The sequence below is a fragment of the Fukomys damarensis genome, unplaced genomic scaffold (assembly GCF_012274545.1).
Source record: "Fukomys damarensis isolate Sample0158 unplaced genomic scaffold, DMR_v1.0_HiC HiC_scaffold_39, whole genome shotgun sequence".
Classification (NCBI taxonomy): Eukaryota; Metazoa; Chordata; class Mammalia; order Rodentia; family Bathyergidae; genus Fukomys; species Fukomys damarensis.
The window spans coordinates 91,137,205-91,149,545 of NW_022900951.1; the positions used below are offsets into that span (position 1 = coordinate 91,137,205).

General features: G+C 35.7%; 1 pseudogene; it reads right to left on the reverse strand.

Annotated features, from left to right (window-relative positions):
* Positions 1 to 2,298: 2,298 nt before the first annotated feature.
* Positions 2,299 to 4,273, reverse strand: LOC104847635 (annotated as a pseudogene).
* Positions 4,274 to 12,341: the final 8,068 nt, after the last annotated feature.

Consider the following 12,341-nt stretch of genomic DNA (forward strand, 5'->3'; position numbering starts at 1 on the left):
TATTAATCATTGTGATCTTGTACCTTTACATGACAGATCTTGGTTCTCATTTTTCTCCCTCCCCCTGCCCTCCCTTCATCCCCTCCCCCTTCCCTATTTACAAAGTGTTTATTTCCATTTTTTTCATTTTCTCATATTTTTTCTTTTCCATTATTTCCTTTCCCTTACCCTTCCCACTTCCCCTACACCTTTAGCCCTTTTATTTTCCTATGGCTCATTCTGTTTTGTAAATTTTCAATAGAATTTTTAATCTCCTGGAAAGCTGTTTGCTTCTGTTTCATGGATTTCATTTGTTTCCTATGTTGGGATTCCATCATGTTCCTCAGCTCCTCTATTTTTTTAAAAATCTGTGTCTGCTTTTGATTTATTAATCATGTCTTGTACTGTGGGCACAATCTCTGCTGTTTTCTGATAAATTATTTCTGATTTTTTTTCATGTCCTCTTTCATTGCTAGTTCAGGGTATCCTGGTGGTCGAGTATCAAATTGTTCCATCTCATTACCCTTTGGGGTTGCCTTAGGTGATCTGGAAGTCTGGTTTTGGGACTAGTTTCCATTTCTTCTCATTTCAATGGATAAAGCCTGCTGTGCCTTTATTGAGACTTTTTTTAAAACACCCAGTGGTCTTCAATTCTCAGCAAGACACCAAGAGGTATTTTCTCTGCTGCTCACCAGTACACCAATTCCTATGTTCCAATCACCGATGCTATTGGGTGGTCCTCTCACTGAAGCTTTTGTGCCTCTGCAGCTCTTTCCTGGGATGGACGTGGCTGAGGGGTTTGCCCAAGCCTCTAGGGCTGGTATGTACCTGTAGTAGAGCTGCTCTGGACCACACCGCTGCTCCCTGGGATCTGCGTACACTCACAGATGCTATGGGGCAGGCCGGCCTCTTCCTGAAGCATGTGGTTTCATGTGCTTATTGACCATTTATATTTCTTCTTTGGAGAAATTTCTATTCAAATCCTCTGCCTATTTTTTAACCATGTTGGTTGCTTTTATTATAAAAGTTCTTTATATATTTTAGATGTTAACCCCATACCAGACATGATTTGCAAATATTTTCTCCCTTTTTTGGGTTTCTTTTTCACTCTTTTTTTTAAAACTATAAAATTATTTATTCACTCTGTATAGAACACGTCCCCTGTATAATGTACATGTAAATTATTTTAAAAGTACAACCTGATGAATATTTTTTCAGTTATACAACACAATAAATCAGATGTAATAACAGTTGCCTTCCCAAAAATAATCTAATCATGGCGCCCATGGTCTCTTGTATATCTTATGCAAAGTTAAATACTGATTTTGTGAATTATTATTCCTGTGATGTGTGTGGTTGAGGCACAGTTAATAATTACAGTAATATTACTCTGGTATGTTATACTCACTGCACAGTAAATTGGTTTATTATCGAGTAAAACATTTTTTCATTGTTTGTATTAATGGTATGCAAACAAAATAAGGGATATTTTAAAAATTACAGTCATAAAATTAGTTATCTTTGATTGTATATTGGGTTTAGAATTACATTATGATACAAGTAGTGCAAAATATTCTGTAATACACCTTAAAACAAAAGGCCATACTGTGATAATTCATTAGATTGTCCTCCGTAGACATTTACTGAATAAAAGAAATATTATCTATTCTTTCCCCAGTTATCCAGTACATTGTTTTGCTGTAGTAAGGGCTCAATAAGTATTTGTCGACATACTGACTAGGAAAGAGGTAAGAAGTGATGGGCTCTTTCAGCTGGATATCTGGTATAATTGTAATATAACATGGAAAGTGATCAGTTAAAGATGATGTAAACTGTATGTGGTATACAAGTACGTAAACTCAGATGCAAACAATTAAGAAGAAATTACCAGCAACAGATGTGACAATAGTGGCATAGATGGAAATGACTTATAAGAAATAACCAAGCTAAGGTTTACATTGGATCATTCCTTTTCCCACCTAATTCAGTTTGAGACAGACCAATAGAGGTACTGTAAGAGACTAAGGCTTATTTCCTTGATAGTCAGACATCCTAGTTTTCAATAATTTATTATTATTGACTTGTTACTTATGAATCAATATTAGCCTATTCATAGCTATTAGTTTCCACAAGTACAAAGTTCAATTTCCTTTTATGTGTCCTAAAGTGCTTACTTTCAAACTTGAAGGGACTTCAATTATTCCATGAAGTTTTTGATAGTTCTTTTCTTTTCGTACCAGTCAAAATATTCATACAGTATTTATAATGCAGTACCTTTCACTCATTAGTCACTTGAACTGCCATTTTCTGTTTCACTTTTCAGATCTTTCTTGAAGTGCAGTAAGCAGAACTGCACTGGATATTACAGCTGCAGTTTCCCCTGCCATTGTCAGAATGGCCTCTGCTATTTGGGGGTCTTCCAATCAGTCTACTTTTAGGACTATTATATTTTCTATAATTATAATAAAAACACTGACTTCTTGATCTCCTCCTTTCAGAGCTCCGGATTCTAGAATGTCTCTATCTGTCACAATCCTCATAACATGAAGGACTGTATGCATTCCTTCCTTCTTTGCTTTCACTTGGTTTGTTGTCTTCAGATACCCGCTATGAAAACTGTATTTTAACCAAGCTCCACAAATCTATTTTCTGTCCAAACTAAGTAAAGAATCTTCAGTGTTAGGAACATCCTTAAATTGAAAATAAACAAATCCTCTTAGAAGTCCAGTGTAGAAATCAGATGGAACATACACACCAACTATAGGATCGTAGTAGCCAAATTCATGCCATAAGTCTTAAGATTTGGCATTGTGCACCACATTCCTGATGAACGGAGATGTGTTGGGAGAGACACAGGAAGTAGAACTTGCAGACAGTGTCAGTCTCTGTCTGGGGCACTAGGGGCTCAGAAATGACTCCAGCAAGTGCAACCTCAGACACACAGACAGCTTCACCAAGGCAACCACTGCCTTTTCACTCTTGAAGAGTCCTTGGATGCACACAATTTTGAAATAACTCACTTTATCTATTTTTTCTGTTCTTCCCGATGTTTTTAATTTCATACCCAAAGAGATATTCTACTTTTTAAAACTACTTTCTCCACTTACAGCTTTAGATTTATCTTTCAGCACTACTTTTACTGCATCACAGAAGTTGTTACGTTGTGTTTTAATTTTATTTCATCTCAAAGTATTTTCTAATGTTCTTCATTGACCTATTGGTTAGCAGTTATAAAATTCAATATGTGTTTGTGAAATTTCCACATTTCTTCCTGGTACCATCTTCTAGTACATTTCATTTTGGAAAAAGAAGATATTTCATATGATTCCAAGAAGTTTTCTTAATTTAGTGAGAATTATTTTGTGTCCTAACATATGGTATATCTGGAAATTGTTTCATGTACATGTAAGAAGAATTTGTATTTTTCTTATTTTTTAGTAGAGTGTCATATATAGATATGACATTCACACCAGCTACTTCCCAGTAATATGTAAGATATTTTCAAAATCACTATATATAGCTCATTACTCTGGCTTTCTTTTTAAGGTTTTTTACTATCCGTTTTTGCCTCAACTGTAATGTACCACCATAAATATCAGTGAATTTAAATAATTTCCTCTATTTCTTTTTTTTCTCTCATTGAGTTTATTGGTACATTTTAGCAATACAGTATAGTTACATTCATCATTAGGATCTTGCACCTTTACATGACAGGTCTTGGTTCTCATTTTTTTCCCCTTGTCCCTGCTCTCCATTCAGCTCCATCTCCCTTCCCTATTTACAAGCACCTTATTTACATTGTTTCATTTTCTCATATATTTTCCCTTATTACCTTTCCCCTACCCTTCCCACCTTCCCTATAACTTTAGTCCTTTTCTTCCTATTTCACATTGTCAATTATCTCATTAGGAACTTATGTACCATTACACTTTTTCACACCAGAGAAACTATTCAGTATTTACACATGTGTGATTTATTTATTTCACTTAGGAGCATATCCTCAAATATGTATCCATTTTCCTATAAATGGCTCTAATTTCTCATTCTTTATGGCTGAGTAGTATTCCATTTTATAGAAAAACCAAACCTTTTTATCCAGTCTCCAAATGATGGACAAAAGGGCTGTTTCCAAGTTTTAGCTATTGCAAAGAGTGCCACTAAAAACACAGGGGTGCATATATCACTGTGATATGATTCTTTTAATTCTTTTGGAAAGATACCCAGCAGAGAGATGGCTGGGTCAAATGGAACCTCTAATCCCAGATCATTGAGGTACCTCCAATTTGATTTCCATAGTGGTTGCACCAGTCTGCACTCCCACCAACAATGGAGAAGGGTTCCTTTCTCCCCAGAACCCCACCAACAATTGTTATTGGTTGATTTCTTGATAACAGCCATTCTGTGTTGGGTGAGGTGGAATCTCAGTGTTGTTTTCATCTGCATCTCTCGAATGACCAGTGATGTGGAACATTTTTTCATATATTTACTTGCTGCTTTTACTCTTTGTCTGAGAAATGTCTGTTCATTTCAGATTCCCATTTTTGAATTGGGTCTTTATACTTGGGGGGTGCTAAATGTTTTGAGTTTTTTATATATTCTAGATAATAGTCCTTTGTCTGAGGAGCAGCTGGTAAAATGTTTTCCCACATTGTAGGTTGTCTCTTAGTTCTGTTGATGGTTTCTTTTGCAGTAAAGAAGCTTTTTAATAAGATGAGATCCCAGTTGTTGATTCCTTCTGCTACTGAGGATTTGTTCATAAAATCTTTTCCCATGCCAATGTCTTCAAGAATTCTGCCTAACTTGTCTTCCAGCAAATTTAGTGACACTTTTTTTAATATTTACATCTTTAATACACTTGGATTTTAGTTTAGTGCATGGTGAAAGATAAGGGTCTAGTTTTAATCTTTGGCAGGTTGAGATCCAGTTTTTTCCAACACAATTTGTTAAAGAGACTATCTCAAATCCAGCAAGGAAGGATGGTTCCTTTGTAAAAAAGGATGTAGCTGAGTACATCTGGAGTTGTTTTTGCATCTTCCAATCTATTCCACGGATCCTAGGTCTCTTTGCCATTACCATGCTGTTTTAATCACAGTAGCTTTGTAGTATAGTTTCAAATTGGGAATAGTTATACCTGCTGCCATGTGTCTGTTGCCCAGGATGGCTTTTGCTATTCTGTCTGTTATGGTTCCAAATGAATTTTTGGATTATTTTTTCTAATTCTTTGAAATACAGTGTTGGAATTTCAATTGGCATTGCACTGAATCTGTATAGCAGTTTTGGTAGTGAGGCCATTTTCACTATGTTGATTCTTCCTACCCAGGAGCAGCGGATATCTTTCCATTTTCTTATATCCTCTTCGATCTCTTTTTTCAGAGTGCTGTACTTTTCAGCTTAGAGGTCTTTTGCTTCTTTCATTAGATTGATTCCTGTATGCTTCATTTTCTTGGATGCTATTGTGAAAGGAATTGTTTCCCTATTTTCTCTCTCAGTGAATCTGTTATTTGTGTAAAATAAGGCTCTTGATTTTTGAGTGTTGACCTTGTATCCAGCTACTATACTGAATCTGTCAATTAAGTCTAGAAGTCTTTTGGTGGAATTTTTTGGGTGTACAATGTAAAGTATATCGTCAGCAATGCAGTTTAACTTCTTCCTTTACTATCTTTATTGCTTTAATTTCTTTCTCTTGCCTAATTGCTGTGGCTAATATTTCCAGAACTATATTGAAGAGGAGTGGTGATAATGGGCATCCTTGTCTTGTTCCTGATTTTAAAGTGAAGGTTTTCTGTTTTTGGCCATTTAATATTATGTTGGCTGTTGATTTTTCACAGATAACCTTTATTAAATTGAGATATAGAACATCTATTCCAATTTTTGCAGGGTTTTTATCATGAATGGGTGTTGTATTTTGTCAAACGCTTTTTCTGCATCTATTAAGAGGATCATATGATTTTTGTCCTTGACTCAGTCAATATAGTGTATTACATTTATTGATGTATGTTGAACCATCCTTGTATCCAGAGGATAAATCCAACTTGGTCAGGATGTATGATCTTCTTGATGATCCTCTGTATTATGTTTGCTTGTATCTTATTAAGGATTTGTGCATCTATATTCATTAAGGAGATTGGCCTGTACTTTTCTTTTTTAGTTGCATCTTTCTCTGGTTTGGGAATCACCGTAATACTTGTTTCCAGGAATGAATTTGGAAGTATTGCTTCCTTTCAATTTCACTGAAAAGTTTAAAGTGTAGTGGCAGTAGCTCTTCTTTAAATGTCTTGTAAAATTCAGCAATGAATCCATCCTGACCTGGGCTTTTCTTTGCTGGTAAAATTTTAATTATATTTTCAATTTCACTGATTGTAATTGGGGTTTTTGGATTTTTTTTTCTTCTTTGTTCAACTTTGGTAATTCATAAGTATCTAGAAATCTGTCTATTTCTTCTGTGTTTTCCATTTTATTAGAGTACAGGTTCTTGTAGCAGGTACTGATGATCCTCTGGATTTCCATTGGATCTGTTGTGACTTTGCCTTCTTTGTTCCTAATTGCATGGATCTGAACCTTTTCTTTCCTTTTTTGATAAGATTAGCCTAGGGCTTGTCAATTTTATTATTTCAAAAAACCAATTCTTCGATTCATGTATTTTTTGTATCATTTTCTTAGTTTCCATTGCATTGATTTCTGTTCTAATTTTTATAATTTCCTCTCTTTTATGAGCTTTGGGTTTTTCTTGCTCTTCTTTTTCTAGGAGTTGAAGATTCATCATTAGGTTGTTTATTTGAGCTCACTCTGTTTTCCTAGTGTGGTCATTAAATGATATGAATTGTCCTTGTAGAACTGCTTTCATTGTGTCCCATAGATTCTTGTAGGTTGTATTGGTATTGTCATTTATTTGTAAAAACTGTCTAATTTCTTCTTTAATTTCACCCGTGGCCCATTGATTATTCAGGAGAGTGTTGTTCAATTTCCATGTGTTTGTGAATTTCTTATGGTTTCTTATGGTATTGATCTCCTGCTTGATTGCACTATGATCTGATAATATACAGGAGATAACTTCAATCCTTTGCATTTATTCAAATCTGTGCTATGAGCTAGTATGCTATGTGGTCTATCTTGGAGAATAACCCTTGTGCAGTCAAAAAGAATGTATGTTCTAATTTTGTGGGGTACGTCTCTTAAATCCATATGTTCAAAACCATGATTTAGTTGTAGTATTTCTTTGTTGAATTTTTTCCTAGATGAAGTATTTGTGGCAGTGAGGTATTTAGATTCCCCACTACAATAGCATTAGTCCTTATTTGGTTTTTCATGTTACTTAATATTTGTTTTGTATACTTGGGGCATTAATATTTGCTGCATATATGTTTATGATTTTCATCTCTTCCTCTTGATTTGTTCCCTTTACAAGGTTGTGGTGGCCTTCTTTGTCTCTCTTAATAAATTTTGGAAATTTACTTTGACTCTGAATAAAATAGGTACCCCTGCTTAATTCTGGGCTCCTGTAACATGGAAAATTGTTTTCCATCCTTTCTCTTTCAGTCTATGAGCTTTTTTTTTTTGCACTAGGTGTGTTTTGTATATACAACATATTGTTGGATTTTTCTTCTTAATCCATTCTTCCAGTCTATTTCTCTTGATTGGTGAATTGAGGCCATTGTCATTGGTGGTTATAACTGATATGTACTGACTTATTATTGTCATGTTATTGTCCTTTTGTTGACTCTTTTTACTCCCCCCCCCTCCTTTTTGTTTCTTGCCTTGCCTATTTGATTTGCTCTGTTTGACCTCATAATGTTGTGACCCTCATTATCTTTTTCTAGGATATTTTTTAGAATTCCTTGCAGTGCTGGTTTGATATTCATGAAATTTCTCAGGTGTTCCTTGTCATGGAAGTATCTTATTTCCCCACCCATTTTGAAAGAGGGTTTTTGCAGGATACATCAGTCTAGGTTAGAGGTTGTTTTCTTTTAGGACTTGGAATACTTCACTCCAGGCTCTCCTTTACCTGAGAGTTTGTGTTGAAAAGTCTGCTGTGATTCTGATGGGCTTTCCTTTGCATGTGATTTGCTTCTGTTCTCTTACTGCTTTTAGTATTTTGTTCTTCTGTTGGACTTCTGGGGTCTTGATTATTATATGTCTAGGTGTAGTTTTTTTTTTTTTATTGTTCCTAGTTGGAGTCCTCTATGCCTGCCTTATCTCTATGTCAAATTGTTGCCCTCTCTTTGGGAAGTTTGCTGCCATAATTCTGTGAATAGCTTTTTAATTCATTTATATTTTCTCCTGCTACTTTATGGATTCCTACCATTCTTATGTTATTCTTCTTTGCATCATCTAGGAGTTGCTGGGTTGAATCCTCATTATCCCTTACTGATTTTAAGAGACCTCTCTTTTCATGGTCACTGACTGCAAACCTATATTCTATATCTGAGGTTCTATTTTCACATACTTTTATCCTGTTGTAAAAACTTTTGATAGAGTTTTTAATCTACTGGATAGCTGTTTGAATCTGTTTCATGGATTCCATTTCTTTCTTATGTTGGGCATTCATTGTTTCCATTTCTTTCCTATGTTGGGCCTTCATGGCTTCTATCATGGTCCTGAGATCACATATTTTTTGGTCAGTTTCTGTTCTAGAGTCTCTAATCATGACTTTCATTTTGGTCACCATCTGGTAAATTATTTCTGTTTTGAATTTTTCTAGAACCTGATTGATCTGTTTTTGTTACTTCCTGTGCTGCGTTCTGTGTGTCCTGGTGGTTTACTGTCAGACTTTTCATCCTCATTTTCCCTACTGTTTACCACTGGTGAACTGGAATTCTGTCTTTGTTTCTTGCTTAATTGTTTTCTCATATTTATTTTTGTTGTTGGGTTGTCCTTGCTTTTATTCCTGGGTTATTGCTTAAATCTTCCTGATATAGTTGCACTTTAGCTTTTGAGTCTCTACTGAGTCACAGGCATTCTCATTTTCATAATATCAGAGAAGACAACTTATTAAATCAATCACAAACCTTTATCCCAATTGATACAATCAGCAGCACAATAGTTTCAAGCACAACTTTCAAACTGACCACTTGTGGTAGTCATTAGTCTACCACCTTTAAACCATGTGAATTATATTAAAATCAAGAAGCAATCCAAAATATGTTTGCATTGAATAAACTCTTCAATATATAGCATCTTCACCATTTAGGATGGGGTCTTAGAGTTAGGATAAGAGGAGTAGATAAGTACAAGAATTGGAGAATGTTTCAAGTGAAGCCAGAGAACATAGGATGACCATACAATCTTTAGGAAACTGTTACATTCAAGGGGAAAGACAGAGTGCAAGAATAAGGACAAGAATATAACAACTTTACAGTAATAGGGGCTCACTTTCCTTTGAAACTATTGGCCCTTGAAAGAAGTAAAATGAGTGAAGAAAAGAACATAAAGAAAAAATTAAAAAATGATAAAAGAAGAAATCCGAGTTAGGGCAGGAACAGGAACAGAAAGGAGATAACAAATAATATGGGGGAGGCAGAGACAGAGTTGGAAAAAGAGGACAGAAAACAGAAAGAATTTGCAGAGTGGAATGAGGAATGGAAAGAAGAAAAAGAATTTGAAGGGCCTCTTTCATACTATATCTCTGCTGTCATAATATACAATGTGCACAGCCATGTGCAGAACTAAGTCCTTTGATCTCAGCTATCCAATGGCAGGCCCCTGAGATTAAGACTGATTTTGAGCTGCAAGGCCCAATTTGAGTCCCCTGACCTCCTGCGGGGTTGAACTCCGCAAAGTTTTACTACAGGTTTCCTCTGCCCTTTCTCTGTGCCCTTTCTCTGAAGAAGTTCAAAATCTGGAGCTCAGAAAAATGTCCTTTATGACCACCTGTGCCTCTGCAGAGTGGATCCAAGGACTGGAACAATCAGGAGGCCTGAGAGTAGGGTGGGGATGATGCAGGTATTGCAGGGGCGCCCACTCGGCAAGCTAGTCCCCAACGATTGGGCCCAGGTAGGCCAGAGGGAGAACGGATCTTGAGTGGCTGTCATGGACCTCCACCTTTCACCTTCCTTCCGCTGGATGCTGGTCTCTGAGCAGGCAGGGAAAGGGTGTGGCTAATTACTCCTCACCCATTGGGCCCAGGCAGGCCAGAGGGAGAATGGATCTCAGAGCAGCTGTTCCTCTGACTTCCACCTTCCTTCTGCTGAATCTAATTTCCTCTATTTCTTTTTTTTTTTTTTTTGGTACCGGGGATTTGAACTTGGGTCCTTGCACTTGCAAGGCAGGTCACCGAACCACTGAGCTAAATCCCTGACCCTAATTTTCTCTATTTCTGACAAACATACTGAGGAAAAGTTCTTTTATTAGTCCACCTCCAAGGTCAAATAAAGACAGCCTAGCAATTGATGTCTTCCAGGAAAGCTCCAGACAAAGAAATAATGACAATTTTTCAGGGATCAAGGCTCTGAAATGAGATCCAATTCTGTGCTAACATTTCTAGTGGCTCTCAAAGATGTGTTTCTCATGATTATGAGGTGCTGTTTTTCAAGGCTATTGCAAGCCTTCTTGGAGGGGCATAGGAATTGGACCAGTTATAAAGCCACACATGTCACTGTTCTTAATGAGATTCAAATTACTTTATAGAGTAATTGCTCCCTGGATTGCAGTAAGCCTCTGCTTAATTTCTGCATCCTGAAAGTGTTGATTCTGAAAAATTTTGCTTGTCTTAGTGTTGATTTTTGCATGTTCTTATGCTATCATTTTTATTGGTTTAGATTTCAATACTCATTTTATTAATTATATGTCTTTATTAGTACGTGTGTGCAATACTTGACTATAATTATCTTAAAGATTTGGTATATGTATACAATACATCTTAAATCTTTTTTCACTTTTTCTTTTTTGCTTTTCATGCCCTACCCTTACTCTCCCTTTCTGCTCCTTCCAACTATTGGACGCCTTCCCATTTGCAGCAGCTCTATTTTTATCATTTTTCCCTACAATTCTTTTTCTGTTTTGCATCACCTTTCCTCTCCCTCCCTCCCCCATCCCTCATCTTTTGTTCCCCATCCATTTGAAAAAGATCTCACTACTTCTTCTTTATCTATCTTCTACTTTGCTCACTTTTTAAAAACTTTTATTAGTATGTTTGCAGTACATAATAATTACATTTGTTGTGACAGAGAACTTGAGCTTTTGATGATATAAACAGCTGACTGCAGAATGCCTGCCATAGTTTATCCACCACTGATATACAGGATTGGAACATATAAATAACATATTTTACCCCCCCACACTCCACTTTTATTTTTCTAGCATCAGTTTCACTTATTTATAAAACCTTATAAAGTTAATTATCATATACACAGATTGAAAACAAGACTAATTGGCTAAAGATTATATGAAACATGTAAAGACAATTGTACTGAGTCAAGGTACATTTTTAGATAGTCTGTTTTGGATTACAATATCTGTTTTTTTACTTTCTGTTTCTTATTATTATCGGACTTTATTTCATACTTTATATATGTTGAGATTTTTGTATAAGAGAAACTATGCAATATTTAAGTTTGTGTGCTTGAGTTTCTTCACTTAACATTATGGTCTCAAAGTGCATCTATTTTCTTACATATGACTCAAGTTTATGCTCCTTTATGGCAGAGTACTATTCTGTTATGAATAAATAACAATTTTTAATCTATTCATCTGTTTATAGGCATATAGGCTGTTTCCAAGGTTTAGCTTTTATGAATTGAGCTGTTATAAACAAGATTATGCATACATTACTCTCTTTTGGGAAGATACTTAGAAGGGGAATAGCTGAGTCAAGTAGAATTTCTACTTTTAGTTTTCTGAGGAATCTCCATACTGATATCCATTGCGGTTGAAGTGGTTTAGAGTCCCACCAACAACGGAGAAGGCTCCTTTCTCATCACAGCTTTACTGGCGTTTGTTATTGGTTAATTTCGTCATGGTGACCATCTTTCAGGTGTGAAATGGAATCTCAGGGTTGTTTTAATTTGCATTTCTCAAAAGGCCAGAGATGTTAAACATTTTGATGCATTTATTGGCTGTTTGTATTTCTTAATCTGACCAATGTCTATTCATTTTAGTTCACCTTTTTTAATTGGGTCTTTAAATTTGGCAGAGTCTAACTTTTTTTGAGTTCTTTGTATAGTCTAGATATTTTGCCTTTGTTTAAGGAGTAGTAGCTGGCAATTTTTTCTCCAATCTGTAGGTTGTCTCTTCACTCTGTTAGGGGTTTGGTTGGCTGTGTTAGAAGCTTTTTAATTTGATGTGACCTCATTAGGTTATTCTTGGTAATGTTTCTTGTTCAACCGGGTTTTGCTCTTTACCGACACCTATGTCAAGAGTCTTACCTA